Source organism: Myotis daubentonii, chromosome 8, assembly GCF_963259705.1.
Source record: "Myotis daubentonii chromosome 8, mMyoDau2.1, whole genome shotgun sequence".
NCBI classification, from domain to species: domain Eukaryota; kingdom Metazoa; phylum Chordata; class Mammalia; order Chiroptera; family Vespertilionidae; genus Myotis; species Myotis daubentonii.
This window is the reverse complement of record NC_081847.1, coordinates 68,879,600-68,891,212: the sequence shown is the minus strand read 5'-3', so window position 1 is coordinate 68,891,212 and position 11,613 is coordinate 68,879,600. Positions and strand designations below refer to the sequence as shown.

The 11,613-nt window shown below is 40.6% G+C and overlaps 1 protein-coding gene across 6 annotated transcripts in view; it reads left to right on the top strand.

Moving 5' to 3' along the window:
* The first annotated feature begins 786 nt into the window (after positions 1–786).
* Positions 787–11,613, top strand: part of NCOA3 (nuclear receptor coactivator 3) — a 105,259-nt gene continuing 94,432 nt past the window's right edge. For 5 of the 6 annotated variants that reach the window (XR_009454171.1, XM_059706832.1, XM_059706828.1 and 2 more), the window contains exon 1: positions 803–927. The gene's annotated coding sequence lies outside the window, so the exon portion shown is untranslated. Of the gene's footprint in view, positions 928–11,613 lie in introns of all 6 variants that reach the window. The other variant, XM_059706831.1, reaches the window with a different exon arrangement.

Sequence of the window (11,613 nt, the reverse complement as noted above, 5' to 3'; positions counted from 1 at the left end):
GTTTTGTAGCATGTGCCACGTTCTGGATGTGTCTGATTGCTTTTTCATAGTTACCAGTAGGTTCAGTTTAGTGTGTGTGTGTGTGTGTGTGTGTGTGTGTGTGTGTGTGTGTGTGACAAGAATACTACAGGATGGCGTTATGCCTTCCCCATTGCATCATATCAGGAGACACATACTGTCAGTTTGATCCATTACTGGCGACGGTAAGTGATGGTGATTGCCCGCTTGGCTCAGGTGGTGTCTGAATTAACAGGATCTCTCCACAGTAAAGAAGCTGTTCCCCTGTTGTAAGTGGGAAGAACCCCGTGGCATGATACTTCGGGACTGAATATATAGTACATACCCTATGGCCCAACAAGCTTTCACCCCGTAACTTCAGCATTTATTGAACAGCTTCCTGGCTTCTGACCTTGTGTCTCATTTTGCTCCTCGGAACAATGAGGATAACAGTGGTCCCTAAGGGATGCTCGTTTTGAGGATCAGTGCTTGCCCACAATAAATGCTCCATAAGTATCGTATATTACAGGACGAAGGCAAGTATGAAAAAATTAAGGGGAGGGGAGGGTTGCATTCCATTTCTCCCCACCCCGCCGCTGCTCCCTGGGGCTAAGCGAGCGAGAGCCCGCCGAGGGTCCGCGCGGCCACGCCCTCGCGCCGCGGAAGCCGCGGGCAGGGACACCCGGAGCCCTGCCGCGCAAGGCCCCCTGGGACCGGTAGTGCTGGGCGTGGCCACGGGACTACATATCCCGGCGGCCCCCGCGCCGAGGTTCCAGCCGCTGGCTCCTCAGCTCTACCACAGCGACGGCAGCAGCCGCGGCGGCTGAGTCGGTGGTGGCGGCGGAGGAGGCGGCGGCGGCTGTGGCGGCTGCGGGCTGAGCAGCGAGTTTCCGATTTAAAGCTGAGCTGCGAGGAAAATGGCGGCGGGTGGTGAGTGGAGATAAAGGAGGAGCGGCACCGGGCGAGGGGCTGGAGTGCAAGGCGGAGGGAGGAGGGCGAGTCCCCGGGGCTGCTGCGCGAGCCGGCGGCTTCGGCTCCCGGAGGCGCTGAGGGGCGCGCCGAGCGGGGGGCGCTCGGAGAGAGTTCTGGGGTGTTGGGGCCGCGCCGCTTCCCGGCAGCCCGGGAGCCGCCGGAGTAGGGAAGTCCAAGCTGGGCGGCACCGGGCTGCGGGGTGCGAGGGGGTCCCCGCTGGGAGGGGTCGCCCCGAGGAGTTTGGGGGGCACCGCGGGGGCCCACTTTGCCCCTCCTGTCCTGAAAGTTGCATCTTCCTCGTTCCTCCCCAGCCCCTGAGGGCGGCTTTGGAAGCCGCCCGCGCCCCCTTCTCCCCGCTGCGTGGCCCCTTCGGGGGAGCCGGGGGCGGGGGCGCGCACCGCCTTCGCCCAGCCTCGCGGGCGCGCCGGGGATGGGGTCGGGCGCTGTGGCTGCTGACCCCTGCACCCGGCGCTTTTCATATTTCACACGAGTTATCTGCGGAATTTCCACTGGGGCGCGGGGAGATCGGTTCTCGGCAGTTTTCTCAGTAAAAAGGCGTTTTGCTACCTCCGGTGTGAAGGCTGAGGAATGGCAAGTGGGAAGTTGGGGGGTCGTGACGGGCTTGGCTGTCTTTATTATTGCTATTTCCTCCTCCCCCCAGTCCCTTCTCATGGACATGGATGCAGTTTGTAGAGATTTAAATAAACTGTTGGCCTTGCGCATGTCTTTAAAAAACCATCCGAGTCGTGGGGAGGCTCGGTCTCTTCCCAGGCAGCTTGGGGGCACTCGGGGTGGAAAGTTACCCGAAAAGAGCAGTTGTCAGGGGGAGAGAGCATCGCCTCCACGTCTCCCTGAGCTGGGAGTTCGGGTTTCCCCGCTGGAATGACACGGGAGGTATGCGATTCTCTCCGAGTCAAAACTTTCCTCCCCGTCCCCGTCCCCCCGTCCCCCCCCCACGAATGGGAGGACTTCCTTTTTGCAGTTTCTGAGCAGCGCTTCAAAGCCAAGCTGTTTTTGTTATTAAGCTGCACCAGAAAGAAACAGGAAGGCGAGTACCAGCTGGCTTGCGGCAGGGTTTCACTCGGGAGAGGAGCGAGGCGACAGCGAGGTGGTCGTGCGGAGTGAGGCTGCTGCATCTGCTGGAGGTGACACGCCTGGCCTCCTGGCTGCGAGCAGGCTCCAGGGTTTGCTGCAGCAGGTTGCTTGGAGGATCATGGGGGAGAATCATAGGTCTTCATGAATGCCGCATAAACTGAAATGCGAACTGGGAAGCCTTAAGTTTGTGAACTGCTAGTTCTGGCGATTGCTTTCTTATTTAGAATCAGTTAGATCAGATAGGATACCCACCTGGAAAGGCACAAAACACAGAAATGAGTCTCTCTCCTACTCTAACCTCCCCCCCACCCCCTCCCGCCAGGAGGCAGCCACCTACTGGTTTTTAGAATGTCCTTGGCTTTTGGGATAATTATTTTAAGGTTTTCATTAGAAACACACCCCTGTTGAATACCTAAAAGCAGGGAAATCAAATGAGCAGAAGGAAAGGAAAATGGGTGGGAATGCCGTTTTTTTTTGACTATTTAAAAAAATGTTGATAGCCATTGGAACTTAGTGTTTATGTTGCCTTATCTGCCGACACCCTTGAAGAAATAACAATCTCTGTGGCTTGAGGATGAAGAACCCTGCTGGGTTCATTGTTTGTATGTAAGACAAGCCTCTCTAACATGTAAAATGATATTGAACACTATAGCTCCTGTCACTGGAGGTTGCTTCAGGTTCTGCATTTAAATGAGCAGCAATCTAGATTGCCTGTGATCCTAAATTATAGGGCTATTTTATGTATTGATAGAAATGACTTAATTGTTCAATCAGCATTTAAAAAAGCATATGCCAGCTTCTGGCATATAGAAGTACATTTTGGATGTGAGGATTGTGGACTAAGTGGGAAGATCTAATGTTCCTAGAGCAGTTATAGGAAATGTTTCTGCCATAAAATATTCCTTAACTACAGAGGCTTTGAAAATGCGAACAACTCCAGCATAATTAACAGGATTTATATTTTTATGTTTTAGAATGGTGGTTTTGAATTTACCAACACTAACAACTCATTAAAAAAATTCAATGTTATTAGAGTTTAAAGTATTAAGGGTTATATTAATTTTATTATATTTTGAAAGCGAGGATCTTGTACATTTTCCCCTCTGTAGAAGATTTGTTTCTATAAATCACCTCCTACCCCTTAGGGCCTAGGCAGATAAGTTAGAATTCATTCAGTAAGGAGTGAGTGTACTGACTGTTGGACCCTGAACCCCTTTCCTAGGAGACATGTAAATTAAAAATAGTTCTTGAAATGGTTACTAATGTCTTCTTGACTGATCTTTTGAAATAAACTTCCTTACTATGTCAGCGACATACTAAAGATATAGGTGTGTGTGTGTGTGTGTGTGTGTGTATATATATATATATATTCTTTTTTTTTCAGTCCTTTGTGCATTAGCAGTATGATTTTAGAATAGTACTTTTTAACTTGAAGACTACTTTGTTTTTGAGAAGTCTTTTAAAAGAATGAAGAAATTTTTATTTTTGTTTGGACAATAGGGTAAGACAAAGCAAAAACACCCACTATTATCCTATCCTTAATTGGTATTAAAATAAATGGCTTTAGGTTTTTTTATTTTTTTATATTTTTAAAAGCTGTATAATTTCAAGCCTTGGCCAGAGGATGTAGGACTACTTTTGAAAACTTTGAATTTGTTGCAAGTTTGGGATGAATATAACCTGCAGTTGTTATTTGTCAACACAGCAAAGGGACCACAATTTAGCACATTTGTTACTCTTTTAATCGTGATTGAAGAGGTACTGCAGTTTCTCATAGATTAAGCCAGAGAGGACCTGTCCCAGCTTGGTTTGAATTTATTATATTTAGTAGTGAAGAATATTCACTATATGCATTATTGAGTGCTTAAAGCTCTGGGAGTAGAAAATTAGTGTTGGAAATGGAAGTTAACCTTTTCCCCGTAGTTCAGGTGAAAGAAATGGGTGACTGTTCAGTGGTTCTCAACCTTCTGGCCCTTTAAATACAGTTCCTCATGTTGTGACCCAACCATAAAATTATTTTCGTTGCTACTTCATAACTGTAATGTTGCTACTGTTATGAATCGTAATGTAAATATCTGATATGCAGGATGGTCTTAGGCGACCCCTGTGAAAGGGTCATTCGAACGCCAAAGGGGTCACAACCCACAGGTTGAGAACCGCTGGTTTAGATCCTCAAGAACAGCATTGAGATTGAGTGCTGAAGTAAAATGTAGTCATTTTCTTCCATTCTGAGTGCCTTTTGGGGCGGGGTATTACAAAATGAACATTTCACAGTTAAAGTAGAGGAGGTGCTCTATTGCAGTGAGACTTAGTTCTTCACTGTGTTGATGTTTGCCAGGTAAATTCATTTGGTCCATTTAATTTTTTGACAGGGTTTCTGGGAGATTATTTTGGTTTAAGGATGCAGTTTATCCAGAGCCTAACCTTATTTTCAGCCCCGTAACAAATAAATGATGGGGTTGACTTAAATTTAATCCCCTTCCCCTTTTTTACCTTCTGGTAGAGAGTTGTTAAATGAAGAGGAAACTGGCCAGAAGATACACAGCAGCAGGAGAAGGGAAGATGTGCAGTGTCTAGGAGGCTGGTTTATCCACAAACTGGATAATCTTCTTAGACTACATGCTGCCAGTTCTCAACCTTGTCAGCATTAACTCAGTTAGGTAGGTTCTGCCGACCTAGGTCAGTTTATAGGGGGCAGTCATAAAGGTTAATTTTAACTAACTAGTAAACTTTGTGGCCTAGAGGCAAAAGCAAGAAGTCTGACCTAACAGGCACACAGGTTTTACCTATTTCAAAGAATGCGCTAAGAGCAACTGAACTAGTCTTTTCTGTTTGTCCTTTGCCCCATTTGTCATTAGGGACATCTGTATCCTATCTTTTATTTTCTGTTAATATTTTTTTTATTGCTAAGTTCTAGGAAAGAGTGGAACTTTTTTTCGTCTGCTGTTCACCTATGAAGGTATTCTTCTGAAATGTTGAATTTCCTTGGTTAGAGGCCTGAGGGTTATGAAGCTTCACTTTTTGGAGACTAGGCTGACTAGATTCCTGAATTTAACCCATCATCATCCACATCATGATGAAAAGGGAATATTTGCCTGGATATCACGTAGTACTGGATAATCTACTGCTCCCTGGGGCTTTGCTTTTGGTAGCTGTGGCAGCTGAGTTGGAGTGGTAGATGGATAGAGGGGAAAGACTGCAGAAGTCAGCATAATCCTCAATTAGGATAAGCCTCATGGTTAATTGAATGTTGAGTGTACAGGTTAAATCCCATTATAACAAACTCCAGGGGAGTAGCTAAATTATTTTGTTGTACTGGGATTGAGTTTTATTGAATACTGTTTAAAATAAATTGGTCTTTTTGTTTTTGTTAGAGATGTGGGAAATTTTTATTTATTGTAACAATTTGACAAGTTGTTATTCATAAGCCAATGTGTTTTCACCTTCATTTTAAATGCTTTTCCCTTTAAAAAGGAAAGAAGCCATGTTGAACTGGGCAGACAATTTATGTACCATCTCCCTCCAGTGGACTAGCTCCATAGGTTTATCTTAACAACTAAATAAGTTTATTAGTAAGTACTACTGCCACCATCAAAGTGTGGTCAGGGGAAATGGGAATTTCCCCAGGTTTCCAGGTGGCTACTGCTGGTAATTTTTTCTGCCCTGACAACTTTTTAAAATAAACGAATGTACTTCATTTTAGTGTGAACTTTCCTTTGTGAGTAATAATTAATGTAGCTCTTTCTATTCAGCTCAGTGTAGTTTGAGACCTTGAGATCTTTCTATGGTATTGTTAAAAAAAAAAAAGTAATGGTACTATTATAGTCTTTAAGATACTTCCATATAAATATGAAAATTTTCAGGAACAGGATTACTATACATATGAGAAAATACTATTTTATGCTTGGCCAGAAATACATTCCTTTTGTTCTGTACTTTTAGATTGGTTTTGCCAGATTTCAGGCATTTACATCTCACTTTCATATCTAAGGCTAGCATTTTTATTTTGGGTAGAGTGTTTTGATTGGGTGCAGCAAGACATTTTGAAGTCCTTCTTTTAAATACATGTTCCATGAAGGAGGGAAAATCTGAAAGAAGGAATTTCAAACAACCCAAGCAGTGTTTTGAAAGTTCTCAGGTCTTAAGAATAATGACTGACTAGTAGGCAGGAAGCCTGCAGTTGTATTGTGGTATTGTTCCTCCATCTTATGCATTTGAGAACTGGAGTACAAAAGAGAAGAAAGCCTCGGGAGGGGAAAGAAAGGGTTTTAACAACAACAAAAAAAGGTGGTAGGGGGACTTTTTGAGTAAATATTCTTTGATTTTCTGTTTAAGTGAAATCTAAAGCCAAATTATTTTTACTTTTAGAGGAAATGTTGTTTATCATAATCTAAATGTCTTAAACTGACATTTTTTAATAAATGAGAGTTAATTGTTAATTGTTATTGGTAGAAAGAGCAGCGTGAACTGTTTTAAAATAGAACTTAAAAATCCACATATGAAAACCTTTAAATATGTTCCTCCTTTGTTACCCAATCAGTATTATTTGTTACCTTGTTATTTTGAAAAGAATACTTATCTGTTAAGAAGTGAAGAGTTGAGAATGATGTGTGAGCTTGTACTGTAAGGTTTGTGCAAATCAGTCTTTTTTTAGATTTATAAAACAAAGGGATGGAATATGCTATCTTCCAAAGTTTCTTATATTAGTTGTGCAGAATTTTTATTTATATTTTATTGGTCAAGCATTAAGTGGATTAAGCTTTTTATACTAGATAATTATGTAAAGATGCAGGTTGCTGTGCTGATTCATGAGTTTGGGGGCAGGATGACTTTGAGTTCCTGACTTCACCATAGTATATATCCTATGAGCTGCACAAATGTGTATGTGCATGCATGAGAAGGAGGGGTATGAGGAGGGAGGGAGGGAGGGAGGGAGAGGGGGAGAGAGAGAGAGAGAGAGAGAGAGAGAGAGAGAGAGAGATTCAATATCCTCCTGTTTTAAGAAAGTGAAGTAATATTTTATTTACTCAGTAAAGCTGTCATCAGTGAAATTATTACTGAATTTAAGTCACTCTGTAGAATAGCTGTATCAGCTTGATTATGTTTCCAGATTGAAATTTGGCAATTTTATTTGAAACTGTTTTAAGGATTACCCAGTGTTCTCTTCACTAAATTGTGCTTTTAGTCTATACGCTCTGCTCCATCCAAACTCATTTCTTTCCTTTTTTACCTGCCTGGTGGTTGTGTTTTATGACCATACTTTTATCCCAGCCAAGGTAGTTGGCTCCCTTGCTGTCAGAGCAAGTATTTGATTGCATCTAGGAAATTCTAACTTCACCAGTGAGAAAAATAACTCCTCACACAGGTTGCATCCATTTAAGGATCAGTGGTATCTTCTTCATATAATAAGACAGGACTTATTACTATATTGAGTTTTAAAAATAATTTCAGGAATCAATAAAATGAATTCAGGAAACTGCTTTCAAAGTGCATAGCCATATCTAGAATGGTGGAAGCCTTAGGTGTATTGATCCCAAATTAGGCAAACCTGAAATCGTGAACTTTCACCGATAACCTTCAGTCTTCCCCACCTTTTCCTCTGAGAGTACAAAATAGCTCCCTCATGTGACTTTTTAAACTGTCTTTATACCACCATTCTCTTAGCTATGGGGCCATAAGCTTTCAATCCTCTTTAATTTGCTACTGCTTGGCTCTTGCCTACTCCCCTATACATATACATACTTAATGTTTATTAAGATTTTACTGTGTAAGGCACTGTAAGAATTAAAAAGGTTTTGACCTCCAAGTGTATACAATCAAGTGCTCACATCACTTCATTATAAGGCAGTCGGTTTTGCCTATTACAGATTCTTGAGAAATTTAGAGGAGAAAAAGGACTACCTCTGACTGGGTAATCGGGACTTTGAAAAATGAGTAAGATTTTAATATGGAGAGAAATCATTAGCAACAGCATGAAAGTAAGACATTTCAAGGCTTGGTCATGTAACTATTCAATGAATGCTGAGTGAGTGATGGTATTGAATAAAATGGTTTTGTTTTTGTAGAATCCTATTAATATATTTTTTCCTAGTACTCTATACTTCTGCCAGTTTAATATTATTAAACATCATTTGAGCACATATTTTTGCTTAAAAATTTTTAGAGTACAACCCAAATTCCTTCATCTAATATTCAGCTCTTATCATAGTCTTTTTTTAAAAAAGAAATCAATCTTTTCCATTTTTGTTGCCCATTGTTTCAGTAATGCTGATTTTTTTTCTGCTTCTTCTCCCTTGTTATCTTGTCTGATCATTAAGGTCCAACTAAGATCCTGTTTCATTTAAGTAAACTTCCCAGACCACAACCGAAAATATTCTTGTGGCCTGTTATGAATTGTAATTGTCTCTTCATATGAATAGGAGTCAGTATTTATTGATTGGTAGGGCAGGTTCAAATTGTCTATTCTTTATGGTAGGGCCATTCTTTTTATAAGTTTTTAAAATTCTGTATTATTTTTTGAATTACATTCATTTTAGGTACACCAAAATCCTTGGTGTTTGGATGTGAAAGTTTCTAGAGTTCAACTCTGAAGTTAATTTTTCTACCTGGAAATTAAGATAAAATTATAGTCCTAAGGATTTGCTCATAGAGCCATGTCTCCCTCATAGAGCCGTCCCAGATAAATCATGTTTGGGCCTTAGAATACATTCCCATTTCCCAATTGCTGTAAGACTGGACAAATGTTTTTATTCATTACCACTGTTCTTCAATGAATTGTGCTAAGTATTGTGGGCATTAAAATCTCTGTGATCCAGGAGCTGATTATCTAGTTGAGAAATAAGTATAATTGAAAAAACATACTTGTTGCAGCAACATACATAAGTGGTTTGGAAGTTCAGAGGAATAAAAGATCATTTTCAACTGGGATTGTTAAGGAAAACTTAATGGAGAAGGAATAGATCTAAAGGGAATTAATTGCTGCTTTTAATCTCTTTCCCACATCTTTTATTTTATAGTTCTTAGTTATGTGAGAAAATGGTAAATTAATGTTTTTTAAATGGAAAAGAAGGCATAAACGTGGTAGAGTAAAAGTAGTACAAAAAGATACACTGAAAAAGTAAGGCTCCTGATACCTCAGGTCTCAGGATATTTTTTACATATGATTATGTCTCTTCAGTTTTTTTGTTCCTATTCTCTCTCCCTCCCTCTTTATTTTTGATTATTATTATTTATTTTTTTAGAGAGGGAGGGAGAGAGAAAAAGAGAGGAAGAAAGAAACATGGATGTGAAAGAGAAACATTGATCAGTTGCTTCCTGCAAGTCCCCTGACTGGGATGGGGAAATGGAATCTGCAACCTAGGTATGTGTCCTGACCTGGAATTGAACTGCCACCTATCTGTGTACCAGATGACGCTCCTACCAACTAAGTCACCAGGGCCGGACTATATGTACTTTTTAAATGATCTTGGAGAGGTCTCCTATCTGTTTTTATAGCTACTAAGTTCTTTCTAATGGTTACACAGTACTCCATTGTATGGCTATATTATAATTTATTCAGTACCATATTATTGCAAACAAAGCTATAAGTGAATATCCTTATATATATTTCTTTGTTCCCATGTTTTGTTAAAAAGTAAATAATTTCTGGAAGCTAGGTTAAAGATTATGAATTTAAAAATTTTGTACAGCCCTGGCCAGGTGGCTCAGTTGGTTGGAGCATCATCACATACACCAAAGGTTGCAGGCTTAATCAATCCCCAGTTGGGGTGTGTTTGTTGGGGGGCGGAGGAGGGTGGAGGGAGCAACTGATGATGTTTCTTTCCCTTTCTCCTCCTCTCTCCTTCTCCTTTCCACTCCCTTTCTCTTCCTTCCTTCCTCTCTCTCTAAAAATCAGTAAAAACGTGTCCTTGGGTGAGGATTGAAAATAAAAATTTTGTAGGTATTGCAACTCACTCGCTATAGAGATTATATTAACAACTCCACCAGCAATGTATGGCAGTGCTCGTTATCCTCATTCATCTCTGAGTAACATTATGGTAATAAAAAATTTTAATTTGATAAATGTAAAAGCTCTTTCATGTATTTCTTCTTGTGCTTTTATGATTTCTTTTTTTAAAAAAATATATTTTATTGATTTTTTACAGCAAGGAAGGGAGAGGGATAGAGAGTTAGGAACATCGATGAGAGAGAAACATCAATCAGCTGCCTCCTGCACACTCCCTACTGGGTATGTGCCCGCAACCAAGGTACATGCCCTTGACCGGAATCGAACCTGGGACCTTTCAGTCCACAGGCCAATGCTCTGTCCACTGATCCAAACCGGTTAGGGCAATGATTTCTTTTTTAACATTAAAATAAATATAAAATATAAAAGCTAAAAAAATATAAAATAAAAATACCAGTTAGAATATGAAAATACCAATTAGGACATAAAACTAGTTGCATAAGTTCATGAGGTGGTAGACTATATATGTTGTGACTATATATATTCCTTTGAGTGTGTTTAAAATGTACCTATCTCACATTTGGATATGCTTTTTTGTATTTTTGGAAATCTGCTTTACTGAGGTATGATACACTTACTATAAAATCTAGTCATTTTAAGTGTGTAGTTGGAGTTGACAAATGTAAATAGATGAGTTACCACTGCCACAGTCAAGATACACAGCACATTGCCTATTTGCATTCATTCTCCTTCTGGGTTTTGTATTCAGTCAACCACTGATCTGCTTTCTGTCACTATAATTGGCTTTCTTCCTTTTTTTTCAACTTTCTCTAGGTATAATTGACATCTGATTGTATATGTTTAAGTTGTACAGTTTGAGTTTTTACATATATGTCTACCTGTGAATCCATCACCACAGTTATAATAATAGGAATAGCTATTACCTCCAAAAGTTCCTTACATTATTTTGTAATCCATCCCACCCTCATCTTCAGGTAATTACTGTTCTGCCTTGTGTCATTAAAGATTAGTTGGTATTAATTGAGAATTATATATAAATGGAATTAACAATATGTACTTTTGAGGAGGACTGGCTTTTTTCACTTAGTACAGTTATTTTGAGATTCATCCATGTTGCATAGAACAATAGTTTCTTTTTATTGCTTAAGGAATATTGATTGCAGTACAGTGGGGCCTTGACTTACGAGTTTAATTCATTCCAAGACCGAGCTCGTTAAGGAGCTTGTCAACTCAATGCAAAAAATGGGCCGAGAGACAGCTGGTATCTCAAAAAACTCGTTAGTCGGGACACTCGTAAGTCAAGGCCCCACTGTATATGGTTATATCACAATTTATCCATTCACCTGTTGATGATCATTTGGGTTGTGTCCTGTTTTTGGTTATCAAAAATAGAACTTCTGTGACATTTGTACACAAGCCTTTGTGTAGACATATTCCTTATTTCTCTTGCTGGTGTGGCTGAGTTGGTTGGGCATTGTCCCATGCACCAAAAGGTTGCCAGTTCAATTCCCCTAGCAGGGCATGTGCCCGTGTTTCCGGCTACATCCTTGTAGGGTATGCAGGAGGCATCCAATTGATGTTTT